Source organism: Spermophilus citellus (assembly GCF_964194105.1).
Source record: "Spermophilus citellus genome assembly, chromosome: 11".
NCBI lineage: Eukaryota > Metazoa > Chordata > Mammalia > Rodentia > Sciuridae > Spermophilus > Spermophilus citellus.
In genome coordinates, this window is record NC_138192.1 from 1,755,020 (window position 1) to 1,777,017 (window position 21,998).

Here is a 21,998-nt window from a genome sequence, read left to right on the forward strand (position 1 = left end):
GTGAATTCTCCTTTGGTGAATAAGGTCTGATTTTCGACCAAAAGCTTTGCCACAATCTTTACATTTGTAAGGCTTCTCTCCAGTGTGAGTTCTCCTTTGGTTAATAAGGTCTGATTATTGACCAAAAGCTTTGACACAATCTTTACATTTCTAGGGCTTCTCTCCAGTGTGATTTCTTCTGTGGTAAATAAGGCCTGAGTTTTGAACAAAAGCTTTGCCACAATCTTTACATTTGTAAGATTTCTCTCCAGTGTGAGATCTGTGGCAAATAAGATCTGATTTTCAAGCAAAAGCTTTGCCAGAATCTTTACATTTGTAGGGCTTCTCTCCAGTGTGTGTTCTGCTGTGGTAAATAAGGTCTGATATTTTACCAAAAGCTTTGCCACATTCTTTATGTTTTCAGGGCTTATCTCCACTGTGATTTCTTCTGTGGCGAATAAGGTTTGAATTTTTACCAAAAGCTTTGCCACATTCTTTACATTTGTAGGGCTTCTCTCCGGTGTGATTTCTGCTGTGGTAAATAAGGTCTGATTTTTGAACAAAAGCTTTGCCACAATCTTTACATTTGTAAGGCTTCTCTCCAGTGTGAGTTCTTCTGTGGCGAATAAGGTTTGATTTTTTACCAAAAGCTTTGCCACAATCTTTACATTTGTAGGGCTTCTCTCCAGTGTGGTTTCTGCTGTGGTAAATAAGGCCTGATTTTTGAACAAAAGCTTTGCCACAATCTTTACATTTGTAAGGCTTCTCTCCAGTGTGAGTTCTGCTGTGGCAAATAATGTGTGATTTTTTACCAAAAGCTTTGACACAATCTTTACATTTGTAGGGCTTCTCTCCAGTGTGTGTTCTACTGTGGCAAATAAAGTCTGATTTTTTACCAAAAGCTTTTCCACAATCTTTACATTTGTAAGGCTTCCCTCCAGTGTGAGTTTTGCTGTGGCAAATAAGGTCTGATTTTTGAGCAAAAGCTTTGCCACAATCTTTACATTTGTAGGGCTTCTCTCCAGTGTGAGTACTGCTGTGGTGAATAAGGTTTGATTTGTAACCAAAAACTTTGCCACATTCTTTACATTTGTAGGGCTTCTCACCAGTGTGAGTTCTCTTGTGGCAAATAAGGCCTGATTTTTGAACAAAAAATTTGCCACAATCTTTACATTTGTAAGGCTTCTCTCCAGTGTGAGTTCTACTGTGGCGAATAAGGTTTGATTTTTGACCATAAGCTTTGCCACAATCTTTACATTTGTAGGGCTTCTCTCCAGTGTGTGTTCTGCTGTGGCAAATAAGGTCTGACTTTTTACCAAAAGCTTTTCCACAATCTTTACATTTGTAAGGCTTCCCTCTAGTGTGAGTTCTCCTGTGGCGAATAAGGTTTGATTTTTTACCAAAAGCTTTGCCACAATCTTTACATTTGTAGGGCTTCTCTCCAGTGTGGTTTCTGCTGTGGTAAATAAGGCTTGATTTTTGAACAAAAGCTTTGCCACAATCTTTACATTTGTAAAGCTTCTCTCCAGTGTGAGTTATCCTGTGGCGAATAAGGTTTGATTTTTTACCAAAAGCTTTGACACAATCTTTACATTTGTAGGGCTTCTCTCCAGTGTGTGTTCTCCTGTGGCAAATAAGGCCTGATTTTTGAACAAAAGCTTTGCCACAATCTTTACACTTGTAAGGCTTCTCTCCAGTGTGAGTTCTGCTGTGGCGAATAAGGTTTGATTTTTGACCATAAGCTTTGCCACAATCTTTACATTTGTAGGGCTTCTCTCCAGTGTGTGTTCTGCTGTGGCAAATAAGGTCTGATTTTTTACCAAAAGCTTTTCCACAATCTTTACATTTGTAAGGCTTCCCTCCAGTGTGAGTTCTTCTGTGGCGAATAAGGTTTGATTTTTTACCAAAAGCTTTGCCACAATCTTTACATTTGTAGGGCTTCTCTCCAGTGTGGTTTCTGCTGTGGTAAATAAGGCCTGATTTTTGAACAAAAGCTTTGCCACAATCTATACATTTGTAAGGCTTCTCTCCAGTGTGAGTTCTCCGGTGGCGAATAAGGTTTGATTTTTGACCAAAAGCTTTGCCACAATCTTTACATTTGTAGGGCTTCTCTCCAGTGTGTGTTATCCTGTGGCAAATAAGGCCTGATTTTTGAACAAAAGCTTTGCCACAATCTTTACATTTGTAAGGCTTCTCTCCAGTGTGAGTTCTTCTGTGGCGAATAATGTGTGATTTTTTACCAAAAGCTTTGCCACAATCTTTACATTTGTAGGGCTTCTCTCCAGTGTGATTTCTTCTGTAGTAAATAAGGTCTGATTTTTGAACAAAAGCTTTGCCACAATCTTTACATTTGTAAGGCTTCTCTCCAGTGTGAGTTCTCCTGTGGCGAATAAGGTTTGATTTTTGACCAAAAGCTTTGCCACAATCTTCACATTTGTAGGGATTCTCTCCAGTGTGTGTTCTACTGTGGCAAATAAGGTCTGATTTTTGAGCAAAAGCTTTGCCACAATCTTTACATTTGTAGGGCTTCTCTCCAGTGTGAGTACTGCTGTAGCAAATAAGGTTTGATTTGTTACCAAAAACATTGCCACAATGTTTACATTTGTAGGGATTCTCTCCAGTGTGAGTTCTTCTGTGGCAAGTAATTTGTGATTTGTTACCAAAAGCTCTGGCACATTCATTACATTTGTAGAGCTTCTCTTCATTGTGGGTTCCTCTTTGGTATATAAGACCTTTTTTTTTACTAACAGCTTTCCAACTTTTTTTATATTTGTAAGGCTTCTCTCCAGTATAAATTCTGTGGTGGTGAACAAGGCCTGATTTTTTTATATGATTTCTGGTGTTCACTCTCACTTGAGGTTTTCCATATTTTCTTTTGTGGTAAATAGTCAAAATCACAAATTGTATATTTTGCACTTATCACTTCATGAAATATATGTTTTAGGCACTTTTCTGGTGAATATTCTTGGGTATGATTAGGATTCATGGCTGAAATAAAAAAATAAAAAACAATACCTATTAGACTAGGTAAATATATATTTGGCATACAAAACATGTAATTAAGGTAAAATAAGTACATCAGGAGTGTAGCAGATTAGTAAGTTAAAAGTCACCATAAATCCAAAAAAATATATTAGTTCAATAAAAATGTTCAGAAAAAATACCTTGAGAATATTACCCAAATTCTTGTGGAGACCACAGTATCCAAGAGGAGTACATCATTAAGTAGAGTAATATAATGAAATTTAGAAAAGTATCATTAACAGACTTTTGTCCTTTATAAGAGAGAATTGTGTATTTAGGAAATATCTACCAGCTGCCTTTACTGTCAGTAGAAAAAGAGAAATGTAAAACATATACAAACGTTCTGGCTTTTTCAAAGAGTGTCCAAAAAATGGTTTTTGTCTACCATGACATAGAGACATGAAAATAATTAGTACATTTTGAGTGATAATACCATAAATATTCAACAAGGGTCAAAAGGCAATGGACTCTTAACAAGAAATATGAACAAAAATTTACTAAGAAATATACACATATATGTCTATAAAATTTTTCATAAAACATTTTAAAAGACTATAAAAATGTTGCATAGTGTATGGACATAATATTTTGATGAATTCAACACATGACAATCAAGTATAATAAATTGACTTTTATATTTTTATTGGTGTGATATGAGAATTATCTTTATTGACAAATACAACTTTGTTTTTTTATAAATATATCATGGTATTTTATACTATATATACAAGGTAAAATGACTAAATAGAATGCATTAACACAATCATTATTTCATATAATTATCAATTTTGTTCTTAAAGGGTATCGTATTCCTTCTACTAGTATTTATGAAGAACATAATACACTCACTATGTGGTAAAATACAACTCTTGAACCTATTATGCTCAATAAAATAAAAATATGGAGACTTTGACTATAATATCAACCCTACACAAAACACAGTACCTGGTGAGCAAAATTTTGCTCACTGAATTTCTGACTTCCACATGTGAATCAAATGCTCCTACAACTTAATACCTGCCTGCCACCTTTCACTTAATTCAAAGTCCTGCATATATTTCTTATAAGACTTTAAGAGACAAAATATTTTGTAACTAAATAATAATAGTATATAAGTACATATTTTTACACATTTGACATTGGTTGGCACACACATTGAGTCCCTAGCTTTAATAATGAGAAAAATGTTTGCACTAAACACAAAAGCAGAGGTATCTCTTCAATTTTCTGATTTAATTGTTCATGGATACATATTTAGTACTGACAATTCTGGATCTTTAGGTCATCCAACGTTTAATGTTTCATGTGTAATGCTACAGATTACCCCAAAAATTCTATATCACGAACAACAACAAAAGTCTTTTAAAAATTGTTAGAGCCATGCTGTTTCTAAATTTCTGTGGCTTCTCTTAAACATGAAGTACTTTTGCATGGCCTCCCAATTAGCAAATATTAGAAGGATGCAGCACTGTTCTTGCCTATTTTTATTATTTAAAAGTTTTTATACTTTTTTTTTCTGAAAATGGACTATATAATCTACTGATGGCTCCTTTAATGAACAAATAAAAAATAATACAGCAAATATAAACAAATAGAAGCATGGATAAATCCAAATGAAAAAAAAAAAAAAGAAATAAAAAACATTAAGAATTTAACATTAGGATACTGATACTTATGAAGTACTCAAAGAACACTAAATAACTATTTTTAAAAAGTTCAGGGAGTCAAATAGAAAAATATTAACATCAATGAGCACAATGTTTATGAGAATAATTCTTTAAGAAAAAATGAGAGGGGCATTCCTAGTGTGCAAATCTGAAATTCTTCCAATATGGGAGAGGCTTATCAAGCAGTACCAAGTTTAAGACAAGTCTAAGCAAGTTGTAAAACACTGTAAAAATTAAAAACCTATAGGATATATAAAGAGAAGTGGGATTATATACACATACACACACACACAGTATATATGCATAGTGTGTATATATATACTATATATACACATACACACACACACTGTGTTTTGTGTTGGGTTGATATTATAGTGAAAGACAATATATAGTGTGTGAAAAGAATACAAGCATGCCACAATAAAAAAATGATCCAGATATTAAAACACTAATCAAAATTAAATAAAATAAAAAATATTTAAAAAATACACACTAGAAATATAATGATTTATTCACTTCAAAATATTTATGATTACTAATGCATTATTGCAAAACACAAAACAAAATAAAAAATTTACTGACAGAATTGAATCTAAAACAAGAAAATATCAAGTCAGTTCCAGCAGAGAGCATGGAAATAAACCAAGCAGAATCTGCTCCTATAGGCCCTATTTGTTTAAAGATGGATTATGCTCCTGCCTTTACATCTCATTCTTTTGCACAAATTTTAATCAATGAGATATAGTTTTAAATCATGAAATTTCTTATAATTCTTTTGGATTAGCTTTTGTTGAGTGATCAACTTGTATCCTAATACTTGCCTTTTAAAACAGAAACAAAGATATAGCCTCTCTTATATTAAATGCATTAAATATTGTTTTATTTACAGTTAATGTGCTCAATATACAACATAAAGTTAATACTCACAATTGGTCATCTGCATTGAATAGACATTTTATTCTCAAACAGCCATTAACAAAAAAATTATGTAATATATGAGGTTCCACCTGACCACCATGACAAGATCCTATGCCTTAGATCATGTGGGGAAAAGCATAGACTGCTACACTTATGCCAACATGTCCTGTTTGGACTCTAGCTTCATGCATGAAAAATAGCAATTATAAATGTACATCAGGAACTGCACAAGCTGATTTCTAAGTTTCATTTAACCTTGGAAGATAAGAGTTCATCCAAACAAGAGAATAATCATTCTCCTCAAAAGAGGAGAAGCATTAAAAGAGGATCCCAAGGTACTTTAATTCTAGTTACTTGGGGTGATATAAAACCATTAACAGCCTCAGCTCAACAGGCTAAAATGAGGTTAGAATGTATTCTAGATAACTTTGTTACTACTTTGATTGCTATATTCATACAAAACTCTGTAAATGCTTTGGTCTTAATAACAATTTTGCTCGGTTTTTGTACACCAGCTCTGGGAAATTAAGTACTGTCAGATCCTGGACTTCTAGATCCCATTACAATATCCTGACTTGCTTGCATAAAATTGTTACATACCTGCAAAAATGTATCATGGTATTCATTGTTGTCTTAGCAGAAAAATGTGTCCTTACCATCCACATAGTATTTAATAGGTCACCATCCTGTGCAATTTATTCATAAAAGGTCTATGCCTCTTGATAAAAACTGTGATGATTCATTGAAGATTTTCTCTAAGGCAGAATTTAATGCTTTGACATTGTCCTTAGTGGGTTTACCTGGACTAGCTCTACGGGCTTATAAAACTTCTATGAAACTCGCCTATGCTCTCATAAACAGTATTAGTCATGCCTCCATGGATGTAAATATACTTAATGAAAAACAAAAACAACATTGTCAAGACATACTTTACAATCATGCGGCAACTGATTGTCTGTTATTGTTACATCATAAAGGATATCAGAAGTTTATTAACATGTGTTCTTTCAATTTAAGTTACAATAGTAATTTTATTTCAAAAGACTTAGACTACCTTAAAGATATCATTAATAATGTTCAACAAGATGATGGATTTTGGACTTTTTGGATTGGTTACTTCATGTTTACACAATTTAATCTGGGTCAAAAATATTCATAGGTGGATATTTACTGATGTTGGAACTTGCTGTTGTCTATGCCTGCCCTATTTTTTGCCCCCATCAGCATTAAGGAGATAAGTAATATTATTTATTCAAAAGGCCTTTAAAAAAAGGGGAGGTATTAGGTATTCTGACCTTGGAATAGACAAGTGTGGGAGTGATTGTAACTGGCACCCTGAGTTCCAAAATTGTAATGCTCAGCAGTTTTTCCCTGAAACTATTAAGACAGCTCTACACGTACACTATCTAGTTTCTGTGGTAATGTCCTTAGGAAGAAGGGGTTTTATATTTGTATTAACTGTACCTAATCTTCATTAGCTAGCACTTGGGGTTAAAAAAAACACTGAGTTAGAATGTAGTCATGGTATCAGAAGCTATGTAATTTTGCGGTATTATATGTGCAGATATTAAGAGGGGTGGCCCCTTTTTTTTTTTCATTTCACTCTTTGTGCGTCTGTCTCTTCTGTTTGCTTCTTTAAAGGTTTCTTCACAAGAAGATTTGAAACAGATCATGCTGGCCCTCACAACAAAAGGTAAGTTTTGATGGTTAATCTGAAAAAACTGGGACATCACTAAAGAAGAAAAGAGGAATTTGAAAATGTGATAAATATAGGGCAGTATGTGTTCAATGATTACAATCAAAATAAATAAATAAACCTAAGCTTCTGAAAATTTCTTCTGCTGGATAACTACTCTTTCAACATTTTTTTAGTTTGGTTTTCTCCTTGACATTTGAATGACTCAACTTTGTCCCCTGCTATGTGTAGTCTACACTAGTTTACATCACTAAATTATACTAGGTACTACTTATATAAAGTGAAGGATGTGTAACACAAAGAAAGAGACAGATTAAAGAGTAAAATTATATATATATATATATATATATATATATATATATATATATATATATATAGAGAGAGAGAGAGAGAGAGAGTGTAAAATATCTGTACTAAAAAATGCCCTTTTTCTTTGAAACACAAATCTGAAACTCATTCTTATAGAGAAGTTCCCAGAAGATACCCTGCAACAGAAATAAATTAAATAATAATTACTAGTTAATAATTTTAAAGGGAAATTAAGCTTACCAAGAAAGGCAAAGTTTCTATAATTCTCTAGCATCACATCTCGATATAAATTTTTCTGAGCAGGCTGAAGGCATTCCCACTCCTCTTCAGTAAAATCAATGGCTATATCCATAAATGTTAACAGTTCCTAAAGTAAGAATAGGTAAATAAATAACACATTGACCACATGAACATTTGCACAGTCTGTAATGTAATTAAAGTTGAAATGAGTGTTAGTAGACTGTCATGTAGGTAGTATTTTGGAACACAATGAAACTATTATCTACTTCTGCAGAAAAAGTGATTTAAGTTCAAAAAAGTATACATACTCCACATGTATGAAACACAATATAAAACACAGGCATTATCACAAATATATATATATTGTAATTTTTTTATATCTTCATCTAAATTATATATATTTTTCAGATGAGAAAATCATGGCAATTAAAAAAGGGAATCCTCAAATTTTAATTGTACAACCACTAATCAAAGATTTATTAATGTGTAGAATCTTATTTGTTATTTCTCTGATAGAGCTGGCTATTCTGAATGTGTATTGAGATCTCTAATAATTCCAATATCAATGGTATAAGAGAAATTTTGAAATGTAACAAGGTTAACAGACCAGTTAATGGAAATATTTAATAGCTTATTTAAGTTCAAACATTTTATGGTTTTTATGTATGTTATTAATATAAAAAATAGTAACAACAATCCTGTTTGAATTTTCCTTTTTATAATTTTAATATTTTTTAACATACAAAATTACATATATACAAATGCTGATCGATGTTTTTATTGTATGTTATTTATAATAGAATATATGTATAGCTCTTAAAACAAATATTTTTTTTTTATTTTATTTATTCTTTCTAGTTCTACCTGACAGTAAAATCGATTTTTATGGCATTATGCAAGCATGGGATATATCTTATCCTAATTAAAATCCTGTTCTTGTTGGTGGTTATGATGGTAGGATTCACTTACAGATATATATCTTTTATATTTTTATCCTTGTCCCTTTTAGTTATTTATTTATTCATTTATTTATTTTTTGTTTACCTTTGTGCAATCTACTGATCTTTTTTTCTTACCCTTCCCCACTTTATGACCTTTAGATTTCACATATCAGCAATAACTTTCAACTTTTGGTCTTAAAGAAATGGTTTGTTTTTCTTAGCATGAAATCTCCAGATTCATTCATTTCCTGGCAAATGTCATAAAGTCATTCTTCTTTATGGCCGATTCATAGTTTACTGTGTACATAGGCAACAGTTTTTTATCCTCTCATCATTGAATGGACCCATTCATCATTGAATGGTTGGTTTTATAGCTTAGCTATTGTGAATTGTGCTGCTATAAACATGAATGTGGCTGTGTCAATGTAGTATGCTAATTTTATGTCCTCTGGGATTATACAGTGCAGTCAAAAAACTGGGTAAAATTGTGGTTCGATTTCTTTAACAATATCCATACAGGTTATTATGTTTCACTTAGACCTCCATACAGCTGGAAAAATTGGAATTCATCTATACCTGAGGTGAAAATAAAACATACACAAAAAAATTAGTAAGCCATAAAATGACTAAATTTATTATCAAATCATCCATCCCAATAAAAAGTAAAATTTAAAAACTAAAAGTAAAGAAATTCTAAGCAAAAGAGAAAAATTAGAAGCTATTAAAGATAAACATAACACAGAGTTACCAGTATCAATGTTGGTGATTTTAAAAAGCAAATGAGCCCAGTCTAGTGAAGGACAACTGTAGTTCCAGTGACTGAGGAGGATAAGAAAAAAGGATCATAAATTCTAAGACAATATTATATATAATATTGTCTTATATATATATTGTACTGATCAACTTAGTGAGGCACTTAGCAATTCAGCAATACTCTGTCTCTATATAAAATATTAAAAAAAGGACTGAGGATGTGGCTTTATTGTTAAGCACTCCTGGGTTCAATCTTCATTACAAATTTTAAAAAAAGCAGATACAATTAAAAAAGCACTAACAAATTTGAAAATTAAAAAATATATATCAATTATACAGTATGTAATTGCAAATATAGACATATATAATGATTTCTCACTTTATGGAAATACACTCTGGGAAATTGATCCTAAATATCTTCTGCAATTTTCCAATTCTCTGAGTGCAATGACAGAATCTAGATGGTATAGACTAGTACATGGCTAAGATATTTGCTAAATACATGGTTGTACATAAAAGCTACTGCTGACCAGAATACCATGATGCCACATGATTGATGTTATGAAGTAAAATCAATCAGGGTAAACCTCATAATAAAATAAATGATGGAACTAGAGAAAACACTACCAACAAAACTCTTAAAACATGCTAGGATATTGGGAAAAGAGTGTGATAATAAAAATGTTATTTTATCCCTTCACTCATAAAACATAACAACATATTTTGAGACATTAAATGCAGAATATAACTTATTAATAAATAATACTGAAATATATAAGAAAGTACAAAGCTCTAAAGTTTACATACAAAAGATAGGGTTCATATGCTGGTGCACACCTGAAATATCTACTATTCTGGAGTCTAAGGCATGAAGTTCAAAATTTAAGGCCAACTGAAAAATTGAGCAAACCCCATCTGGAAATAAAATTTAAAACAGAGCTTAGAATATGCTCAGCATTAAGACATTTTGGTTGAGTTCCTAATATCACAAAAATAGGTTTTTTTTGTTCTCAAAATTATACAATATAATAGACTTAAACTTATGAATTACAAAATATTAATACAAAAAAATCTATTCATCAAATGATTACATTAAATGTTGCAAAACTGACATGGTAAAAAAAAAAAAACCTAATTTCCTCACATATAATCAAATGCTTATAAGAAGAAGAAATACAACAGATTGCAAAAGAAAAACAAAAAAAAAATTTGAAGAGTCACATTAAAAAGGATATATCTAAGTGTTCAATAATCATAAAAACTCAAAATCTTTAGAAATTAGGTAACATTGAATAAAATCACATCATATAGATGAATTAAATAATATTGATGAATATTTGGAATAAGTGCATTCAAAAAAAGGAAAATAATAATTTAAGCTTTTATTATCTATTTGTAGAAACTGTTTTGCAATCATATGTATATGATACACCCACACAGGAATCAGAGACTAAAATTACAGCAACTGTACATGAGAATACAGCCACATTCTTCCAGAGTTGAAACCAAGGGGCATGGCTAAAGAGGAAGAAATAATTATTAAATTTTTTAAAATGTAAATTATAGGAGCTAGAATATTTGTTGATGTATTATATCCAGTTTGACAAATACAATAAAATACCATGTATATTTTATGTTGATGTCACATGAATGTTGCATTTCATATGCAAGTATGTTTACAAAAAGAATTTTCAGTATTTGAGAAAATAAAAACAGAAAATAACATAAAAGACTCAAATATTCAACATATTTACAAAGGATAAAACTATTATAAAAATGATCATTTTCCCCAAGGTACCCTTTAATAATAACTGGTCATAATTTTTCCATTCTTTACTTTTTGTTAAAGAAGAAATCAAAGAAAAAACTTCTAAGATTTTCCAGGAAAGTTGAATGTATATAAAAGTAGGCAAAAACTCAGTCATATATAAGAGCAAATGTACTAGTGATCATTACCTGACACTAATACAGGTTATAATATTACAACAGTGTAGTAATTTTAAGATAAAGAAATCACAATACAGAAAACAACATAGGGCAATTCATATGTATGCAAATATCTTTTTATTGTTAATTATTATAACTATATAAATCAAAACACATCAATAAAACATTTAATGTGAGTGAATGCTACAATCCAACCACAAGGTAGATGTTAGAATAAAAGACATAGATTAAAAAAGCAACTTGTGTGCAGAATGTGTGTGACACTGGAATTATACACAAGCATCCACCAAACAGCAGTTAAAAAGCGAGATAATTTTAAAAAGTAAAATAAAAATAAATAATAGCAGAATATAAGCTTCCCTTCATTTATGGATAAACCAAATAAATAGATACTCCTGTTTTGAGTCCATCTAAAAATTGTAAAGGAATTAGAGGCACAGAAATTTGAAAACTGAAAAAAAAAAATATCGACCAAGACATAAGTAGAATGCACTTGAAGATTTTCCTAATTTGAGCAATATGCAAAATTAGTGGAACAAAATGCCCAAATCCAGTGTTAACATAAATAAAGGAAGATTGATTTGGGTTTGAAATATATTATTTAACTCTAAATTGCCTGTAGTTTAAATGCTAATTTATCTGTACACATAGAGGAAGGAATAAGATATACATGAGTATTTACTCCAGGGAGGAAAAAAATAAGTGGTGTTCTATGGCCATGCAAGATCCATGGGCTTTATTCCATTAGACCAGAGTGGAAGAGGTGTTAAATCTTAAGGGAACCCCTTAATCCCTTAGAAGGATTTGCCAACATTCTCTAAAAATGCAAATAGCTGTTACTGACAGTTCAACTTTTATCTAGACAGTACCAAAAATTAACAGGAGAATACAGACCACCACTGAAAGCCAAATTGGCAGTTTAGCACTTCCTGAGCTCTCTCACCCAGCTCACTTTACTAATTACACCAGACCTTACCAATTTTTTCTGTAAATAATTTGTCCCTATATTAACTTTTTCCATTCAATGGACTACATCTGAAACCTCAAAGCATTGAAAGCACTGGTAACTGTGCAGGTGAAAATCTCCCTAGAACAAAAAGGAGTGTTTTCACATTGGTATGCAAACATTGAAATGGGCTAAAATCTCGAATATTAGTGAAGAAAAATGGTTACAATCACAGATGCCTCTTTATTTCTAAAATAGGTGCACATCAATTTTTTTCCAGTGAGCATAAGGCACCCTGGAATCTAAAAAGCTTGCATCAGAATTTTAGTGCACCATCCAACTATAAGATATTCTGCATGAGCACAGCTGTTAGAATGGCTACTCTCAAAAAGTGGAATAGTAAGTAGTACTCCAATTATATGGATATGGAAGAAAGAAACACTGTGCTAGACTATAAAATTAGTGAAGATATTTTTAAAAAATGGAGTTGAGAGTTCTATCAGTTATTTCTTTGAGAAACTAAGCTCTCTACATTTATACTGCTCTTGAACAAGGAAAGCCCCAAGTACTGGTCTGGACTTATGAGAGGCATTAGATGTGCCAGCTGTGGGATCCTCATATTACATAGTTCTGAAACACAGTTCCATTAAAATACCAGAGTAGGGAATGAGAATGCTCTCATATACATTCCACAACAAGAAATCTGAGCATAAAGACACTCTGACAGGTTTTCTGCCTTTGAAGACACAAAGAAAGAATAGAAGCACATGATTTTTCCAAGATGAAGGGATTCTTCTTTACTTTTAAATCATGTAAAATGCTCATAAACAACAACAACAAAATTTTTGCTTTTGATTTTTTTCTATGGTACTGGGGATTTGAAACAGCAGCATTTTAATTCAGGGCTACATACCCAGCCATGTTTTAAAATTTTTAGACAGGCTTTTCTAATTGTCTAATTAGTCAGTCTACCTAAGAACCTGATGTTTACCTTGAAATTGCAATCATACTGACTTAGCCTACTTGAGTCTCTGGAATTAATATGCATGTATTATTGCACCCAGAGAGAAAAAAAATACTTTAAAGTCTCATCCAGTTTTTGGTATAACAATTGAAAATACCATGCTCATTTGAAATATTATATGGGTAAATTAACTGATAATACTGCAAAAAATGTAACTGATAATACTGGGAAAGGGGGAGTTGTCATTGAACAGGAAGCTAAAATTTTATATATAAATACAACTCAAAATACTGGGGCATGAATTTAAAATCACACTCAGCAACTGTCTGAAGATAAAAAAAAAATTAAAAAGTACCAGGTATGTAACAAAGTGGTACAGTACCTCTGGCTGAATCCACAATACCACAGTCTTCAAAAAGAAGGAGAATGAATTCAGGAGGAAAGAAAAACTGAGATACCTATAGAATATCTCACCCCACTCCTGGAGGAAAAAATACATGGAGTTGTGATTGGGATGATCTCCTCACTCCAGAATCCAGAACACAATCTGAGAAGATTCAGAAATATTGCCACAAATGTTCTCACATAGAATTTAAAGTAGGGGCTGAAGATATTCTATAGGATACTATAGGACTTCCAGTGTCTACTGTTAATATATGATCCCATTGACTGGCCAGTGGAGATTCATGTCTGGCCTTTCTCAGAAGAAGACACAGGACTGCAGAAACCAAAGACTACACCAGGGATTCTATCCAACCATTGCCAGTTCCCACCATAGTCAGTGCAGCCAGTTTCAACTAGACTCACCATCCAGTCTCAGAATTTTACTGCACACTCATCATTTACTCTATTTTGAGGAACCTCTTGTCCTCTCTATAAATCACAAAGTACCTATACAGGAGGAAAAAATCAGTTTCACTGAACATAAGTGAGGAAGCCTAGAAGTGGATACCCACTCTGGAAGACTTCACACCAGATGGTCAAAACTTGCTTCTCTTTACTGAATATGTGTAGATTGGACAATGCTTATATAAGGGGTCCTGAATGGACACAACTTATGTCTTCATATGCTCAATCTGAACCTAGTGAGTTTTTTGAGAGTCAGGAGATAACCTCAAATCCAGAAATAAATGATGTCACAATTGTAGGGTCTTGTCTGTACACTTATTTTTTTTTAATTTATTATCTTTTGAGGATCTGAGAATTGAAATCCAGATCCTCAGGCTGCATCGAATTTATGGCAAGGTGTCCTTGGAGAAGTAAAATCCAGCCAACCCAGAAAAGCATTTGCATTTAAACTTGCATATGAGGCCTTTTGAATTTATAGATTATATATGTAAAAATTTATTTATGGATGGAAATAATACAGTGAAAATCCTGTAAAATTTCACTTAACTTCTCTTATATGGAAACAGATTGAACATTAAAATTATATGAGGTGGAAAGATAATTATTTTTTTTAGAATTCATATAAAAATAGTAAAATTGAATTTTATAGTATAACCCATAATTTCCACTATGTGAAAATTACCATTATGTATTTAAAATATTACTAATAAAGTATATGTATTTTTAGAACAGCACCCTCAAAACTATGTCAAGACTCCAGAAAATCTCAGTTCACCGAACCATATTTGAGAGTTATGCTTGTCCTGAGTTCAGGAAGATGAAGGACATGATCACTTCTTTTTATGCAACAGGTGAAAGATACACTTATTTTTTACCAATATTTCTCCTGGGATATAAAAATCTAGAGAGAAACTGCCCTGACTCAGGGCAAGGAGATTTCACCAGAAAGTGTATGGTGTGTGTGTGTGTGTGTGTGTGTGTGTGTGTGTGTGTATTTTTTCCCAGATTCAAAGATTTGAGTCTATTATTTAAATTGATTAATGGTATATTCTTTATTTTATGACATGGCCTTAAACCCAATGGCCAGTCTATAACATTTTCTTTTTCTTCCTAGGATGAAAGCCCCTTAATAAAGTAGGCTTGAAATGAAGATTAATTGTGTTGCTGTCATGATGTCACACACCTGTAATCCCAGGTAGGGGATTTGAAATTTTGCTTATTTAAGAATACTACTAAAGCACAAGAAATAGAAACAAGAGTCACTAGATTGCATGAATTCAAACTGAAAAGATTCTTCTCAGCAAAAGAAATAATAAGTGAGGGGAAAAAGTGATACCAGAGAATAGGAGCAAATTTTTACCACATGCACATCAAATAGAAACCTAATTTTCAGGATATATAAGGAACTTTAAAAACTTAATACCAAAAAACAAATTTCCCAATCATTAAATGAAATGGGCTATGGAACTGAAGAGACACACTTCTTAGAATATAAACAATCAATCAATCAATAAAAAAATGTTCAACATCTCTAGCAATTAAAGAATTGCAAATCAAAACTACTCCAAAATTTAATCTTACTCCAATCAGAATGGCAGTTATTAAAAATACAAGCAAAAATATATCTTGGTCAGGATGTGAGGAAAAAGGCCCAATGTTACACAGTTGGTAGGACCCTAAATTTGTGACACCAAACTGGAAAAGAATAAGGAGATTACTTAGAAAACTTGGAAATAAACCAAAATTTACCCAGCTACCCAACTCCTCCATTTAGACCAACAAGAGCTAAAAACTGCATAATACAGAGTCATATCCACATCAATGTTCATAGCAAAACAATTCACAATAGGTAAACTATAGAACCAATGTATATGCTCTTCAATAGATTAATGGATAAAGAAAATATGGCCTATTTACACAGTGGAATATTACTGAGCATTAAAAGAGAATAAAATTATGGAATTGGGAAGTAAATGGATGGAGTTGGAGAATATCATGTTAAGGCAAGTAAGCCAATCCTACTAATCCAAAGACCTAAGGTTTTCTCTTCTAAGTGGATGGTGACCCACAATGAGGGATGTGGGAGGTAGCATGGAAGAAATGAAGAAACTTTGAATAAGACAAAGGGGAGGGAGGTGATGGGAGATGGTATAGAGGTAGGTAAGATGGTGGAATGAGATGAATATCTTGTTGTACACAAAGTAGAATTACATGGGTTTTGTAACTATACTTTCTGTACAACAAGAGAAATAAAATTTTGTGCTCCATTTGTGTACTATGAAGTGAAATGCATTCTGCTCTATTAGCAAGTTAGAACAAATTAGTAAATTAATTGATTTTTGAAAATTCATGAAAGAGACTTGCCTTTCCCTAGATCTATATATAAACATATATGCATATATATATTCTATATATAACATGCACATATTTAATGTATATAATTTATGAACAATTTTTTTCTATCAATTTTTTAAAGAAATGACAACAGAAGCATTACAATTCTTATTTCATGTATAGAACAAAATTTTTCATATCTCTGGTTGTATATGAAGTATGCTGATACAAGTTTGTGTCTTCATACATGTACTTTTGATTATGGTCTCTATAACCTTCCACCATTCTTGCTAATCCCCTGCCCCCTTTCTTTTCCTTCCACCCCTCTTCTTTATTGAGAATCCATGTATTTCTCTCATGCTCCCTCACCCGACCCCATTATGAGACAGCCTCCATATTTGGCATTTTTTTTTTTTTTGGAATTGGCTAACATCACTTAGCATTATCTTTTCCAATGTTATCCATTTACCTGCAAATGCCAGATATGATTATATACCTAGAAGACTCAATACAATCCACCAGAAAACTTCTAGATCTAGTAAATACATTTACTAAAGTAGCAGGATATATCAGTCAGGACCCACCCGTTGCATTGGTCAGCCGGCAAAGGGAACGAACTATCACCATTTGCATGGGATACCACCATGGCAGAGAACTGACATCACCAAAATGCGGCGAAGGAGATAACTTCATTGAAACCAGCAGTGACAGTGAATTCTTCTCTTCCCTTCTAATACCTTTCCTCCAAAGCATCAAATAAATTTATAGGAGTAAACAGTAACTCAGCAGTCAAACAGAAAAAGAATTTACATGAGCAGCATGAAAAAGCAAGGAAGAAAAGGAGTACAAACTATGCAGGACAGCCTAAATATTCAGGAGGACCTAGAGGCATCAGAAAAATGGTCAAATAAAGAACTCAAGGAATAACTCAGACAGATGGAATGGAACCTTAAAGAGGATATTAGACAGCAAGTTCAAACAGTGAAAGAACACATTGAAAATGAATTACATAAAGAGATAAAAGAAGAAGTTAAGCACCTTTATCAGGAGATACAGATTATAAAAAAAATCAAACAATAATTCTAGAAATGAAGGAAACTATAAACCAAATTAAAAACTCAAATGAGAGTATAACTAACAGAGTGGAGCAAGTAGAAGCCAGAAAGTCAGATAATGAAGACAAAATATATCATCTTGAAAAGTGTCTAGCCAACTCAGAAAGGCTGGTAAAAAATCATGAGGAAAACATCCAAGAGATATGGGATAACTAAAAAAAAAAACAAACTTAAGAGTCATTGGGATAGAGGAAGGTATAGAGGTTGAAACCAAGGGAATGAGTAACCTGCTGAATGAAATAATTACAGAAAACTTTCCAGAAATAAAAAAGGAAACAGATATACAAATTGTAGATGCATACAGGATACCAAGCATACAAAATCACAGTAGACCAACGCCAGGACACATTGTTATGAAGATATCCAATATACAGAACAAAGAGAAAATATTAAAAGCTACAAGAGAAAGGAGGCAGATTACATTCAGGGGTAAACCAATAAGGTTAACAACGGATATTTCATCACAGATGCTGAAAGCAAGAAGGTCATGGAACAATGTATTTCAAACACTGAAAGACAATGGATGCCAACCAAGAATTCTATATCCAGCAAAATTAAGCTTCATGTATGACAACAAAATAAAAATGTTTCATGATACACAAAAGTTAAAAAAAATTTGCAGCCAGAAAACCAGCATTACAAAGCATCTTGAGCAAAACACTACACGAGGAAGAAATGAAAAACAATAACCAAAATCATCAGTGGGAAGTGCCTCAGTAAAGACAGAGGGTGGAGGGAAAGCTAATCATGGAGAAACAAACTAAATTTTTAAAAAAAGATAAATAATCAAACATGGCTGGAAGTACAAACCACATATCAATAGTAACTCTAAACGTCAATGGCTTAAACTCTCCAAAAAAGCAACATAGGCTGGTATCTTGGATTAAAAAAAAACAAATCCAACAATATGCTGCCTCCAGGAGACACATCTGATTGGGAAAGACATACATAGGCTGAAGGTGAAAGTTTGGGAAAAAATATACCACGCACACGGTCCTCATAAGCAAGCAGGGGTGGCCATCCCCATATTGAATAAAATCGACTTCAAGACTATGTTAATCAAAAGGGATAAGGAAGGACATTATATACTGTTAAAAGGAACCATTCACCAACAAGTCATAACAATTATCAATATTTATGCACCAAATAATGTTGCTGCGACATTCATAAAACAAATTCTCCTCAAGTTCAAGAATCAAATAGACCACAAAACAATAATTATGGGTGACTTCAACACACCTCTCTCACCATTGGACAGATCCTCCAAACAAAAGTTGAATAAAGAAACTATAGAACTCAATATCACAATCAATAACCTAGACTTAACTGACATATATAGAATATATCAACCATCATCAAATGGATATACTTTTTTCTCAGCAGCACATGGATCCTTCTCAAAAATAGATCATATATTATGCCATAGGGCAACCCTCAATAAATATAAAGGGGTGGAGATAATACCATGCATTTTATCTGATCATAATGGAATAAAACTGGAAATCAATGATAAATAAGTAAAAATCCTACATCACATGGAAAATGAGCAATATGTTACTGAATGATCAATGGGTTACAGAAGACATAAAGGAGGAAATCAAAAAATTCTTAGACATAAATGAAAACACAGACACAACATATCGGAATCTATGGGACACAATGAAAGCAGTTTTAAGAGGGAAATTCCTTGCTTGGAGTTCATTGCTTAAAAAAAGAAAAAAACGACAAATAAAAGATCTCACACTTCATCTCAAAATCCTAGAAAAAGAAGAGCAAAACAACAGCAAAAGAAGCAGAAGGCAAGAAATAATTAAAATCAGAGCTGAAATTTATGAAATCTAAACAAAAGAAACACTTGAAAAAATTGACAAAACTAAAAGTTGGTTCTTTGAAAAAATAAATAAGATTGACAGACCCTTAGCTGTGCTAACGAAGAGGAGAGAGAACTCAAATTACTAGCATATGGAATGAAGACAGCAATATCACAACAGACACTTCAGAAATACAGAAGATAAATAGAAATTATTTTGAATCCTTATACTCCAATAAAATAGAAGATAGTGAAGGCATCGATAAATTTCTTAAGTCATATGATCTTCCCAGATTGCGTCAGGAGAATATAGACAAAATAAACAGACCAATATCAATTGAGGAAATAGAAGAAACCATCAAAAGTCTACCAACTAAGAAAAGCCCAGGACCGGATGGGTATACAGCAGAGTTTTACAAAACCTTTAAAGAAGATCTAATACCAATACTTTTCAAGTTATTTCACGAAATAGAAAAAGAGGGAGCTCTTCTAAATTCATTCTATGAGGCCAACATCACCCTGATTCCAAAACCAGACAAAGACACCTCAAAGAAACAAAACTACAGACCAATATCTCTAATGAATCTAGATGCAAAAATTCTCAATAAAATTATGGCAAATCGGATACAAAAACACATAAAAAAATTGTGCACCATGATCAAGTAGGATTCATCCCTGGGAAGCAAGGATGGTTCAATATACGGAAATCAATAAATGTCGTTAACCACATCAATAGACTTAAAGATAAGAACCATATGATCATCTCGATAGATGCAGAAATAGCATTCGACAAAGCACAGCATCCCTTTATGTTCAAAACATTAGAAAAACCAGGGATAACAGGAACTTACCTCAATATTGTAAAAGCTATCTATGCTAATCCTCAGGCTAGCATCATTCTGAATGGAGAAAAATTGAAGGCATTCCCTCTAAAATCTGGAACAAGACAGAGATGCCCTCTATCACCAGTTCTATTCAATATAGTTCTGAAAAACAGGCCAGAGCAATTAAACAGAAGAACTTAAAATATCACTATTTGTGGACGACATGATTCTATACGTAGAAGACCAAAAAGGGTCTACAAAAAAGTACTAGAACTAAAAAAATGAATTCAGCAAAGTGGCAGGATATAAAATCAACATGCACAAATCAAAGGCATTTCTGTATATCAGCGACAAAACTTCTGAAACGGAAATGAGGAAAAACACTCCATTCACAATATCCTCAAAAAAAAAATAAATAAATAAAATACTTGGGAATCAACCTAACAAAAGAGGTGAAAGATTTATACAATGAAAACTACAGAACCCTAAAGAGAGAAATAGAAGATCTTAGAAGATGAAAAAATATACCCTGTTAATGGATAGGCAAAACTAATATCATCAAAATGGCGATATTACCAAAAGTTCTCTATAGGTTTAATGCAATACCAAGAAAAAGTTGGCTCCAATCTACATATTGTGGGGTTGGGCTCCAAATTCCTATATAGGACACCCATAGCACAACTGTTAATAACAAGAATCAACAAATGGGACTTACTTAAACTAAAAAGTTTTTTCTCAGCAAGAGAAACCATAAGAGAGGTAAATAGGGAGCTTACATCATGGGAACAAATTTTTACTCCTCACACTTCAGATAGAGCCCTAATATCCAGAGTATACAAAGAACTCAAAAAATTAGACAATAAGATAACATATAACCCAATCAACAAGTGGGCCAAGATCCTGAACAGACACTTCTCAGAGGAAGACATACAATCAATCAACAAGTACATGAAAAAATGCTCACCATCTCTAGCAGTCAGAGAAATGCAAATCACAACCACCCTAAGATACCATCTCAATCCAGAAAGATTGAGAGCCATTCTGAAATCAAACAACAACAAGTGCTGGTGAGGATGTGGGGAAAAGGGTACTCTTGTACATTGCTGGTGGGACTGCAAATTGGTGCAGCCAATTTGGAAAGCAGTATGGAGATTTCTTGGAAAGCTGGGAATGGAACCACCATTTGACCCAGCTATTGCCCTTCTTGGACTATTCCCTGAAGACCTTAAAAGAGCTTACTAGAGGATACTGCCACATCGATGTTCATAGCAGCACAATTCACAATAGCTAGACTGTGGAACCAACCCAGATGCCCTTCAATAGATGAATGGATAAAAAAAATGTGGCATTTATACACCATGGAGTATTACACAGCACTAAAACATGACAAAATCATGGAATTTGCAGGAAAATGGATGGCACTAGAGCAGATTATGCTAAGTGAAGCTAGCCAATCCCTAAAAAACAAATGCCAAATGTCTTCTTTGATATAATGAGAGCAACTAAGAACAGAGCAGGCAGGAAGAGCAGGAGGAAACGATTAACATTAAACAGATACATGAGGTGGAAGGGAAAGGGAGAGAAAAGGAAAATTGCATGGAAATGTAAGGAGACCCTCATTGTTATACAAAATTGCATATAAGAGTTTGTGAGGGGAATGGGAAAAAAACAAGGAGAGAAAT

The 21,998-nt window shown here is 32.8% G+C and overlaps 1 long non-coding RNA gene across 1 annotated transcript in view; it reads left to right on the forward strand.

Moving 5' to 3' along the window:
* Positions 1–21,998, forward strand: part of LOC308631121 — a 1,170,527-nt gene that overhangs the window by 556,085 nt on the left and 592,444 nt on the right. The window lies entirely within an intron of this gene.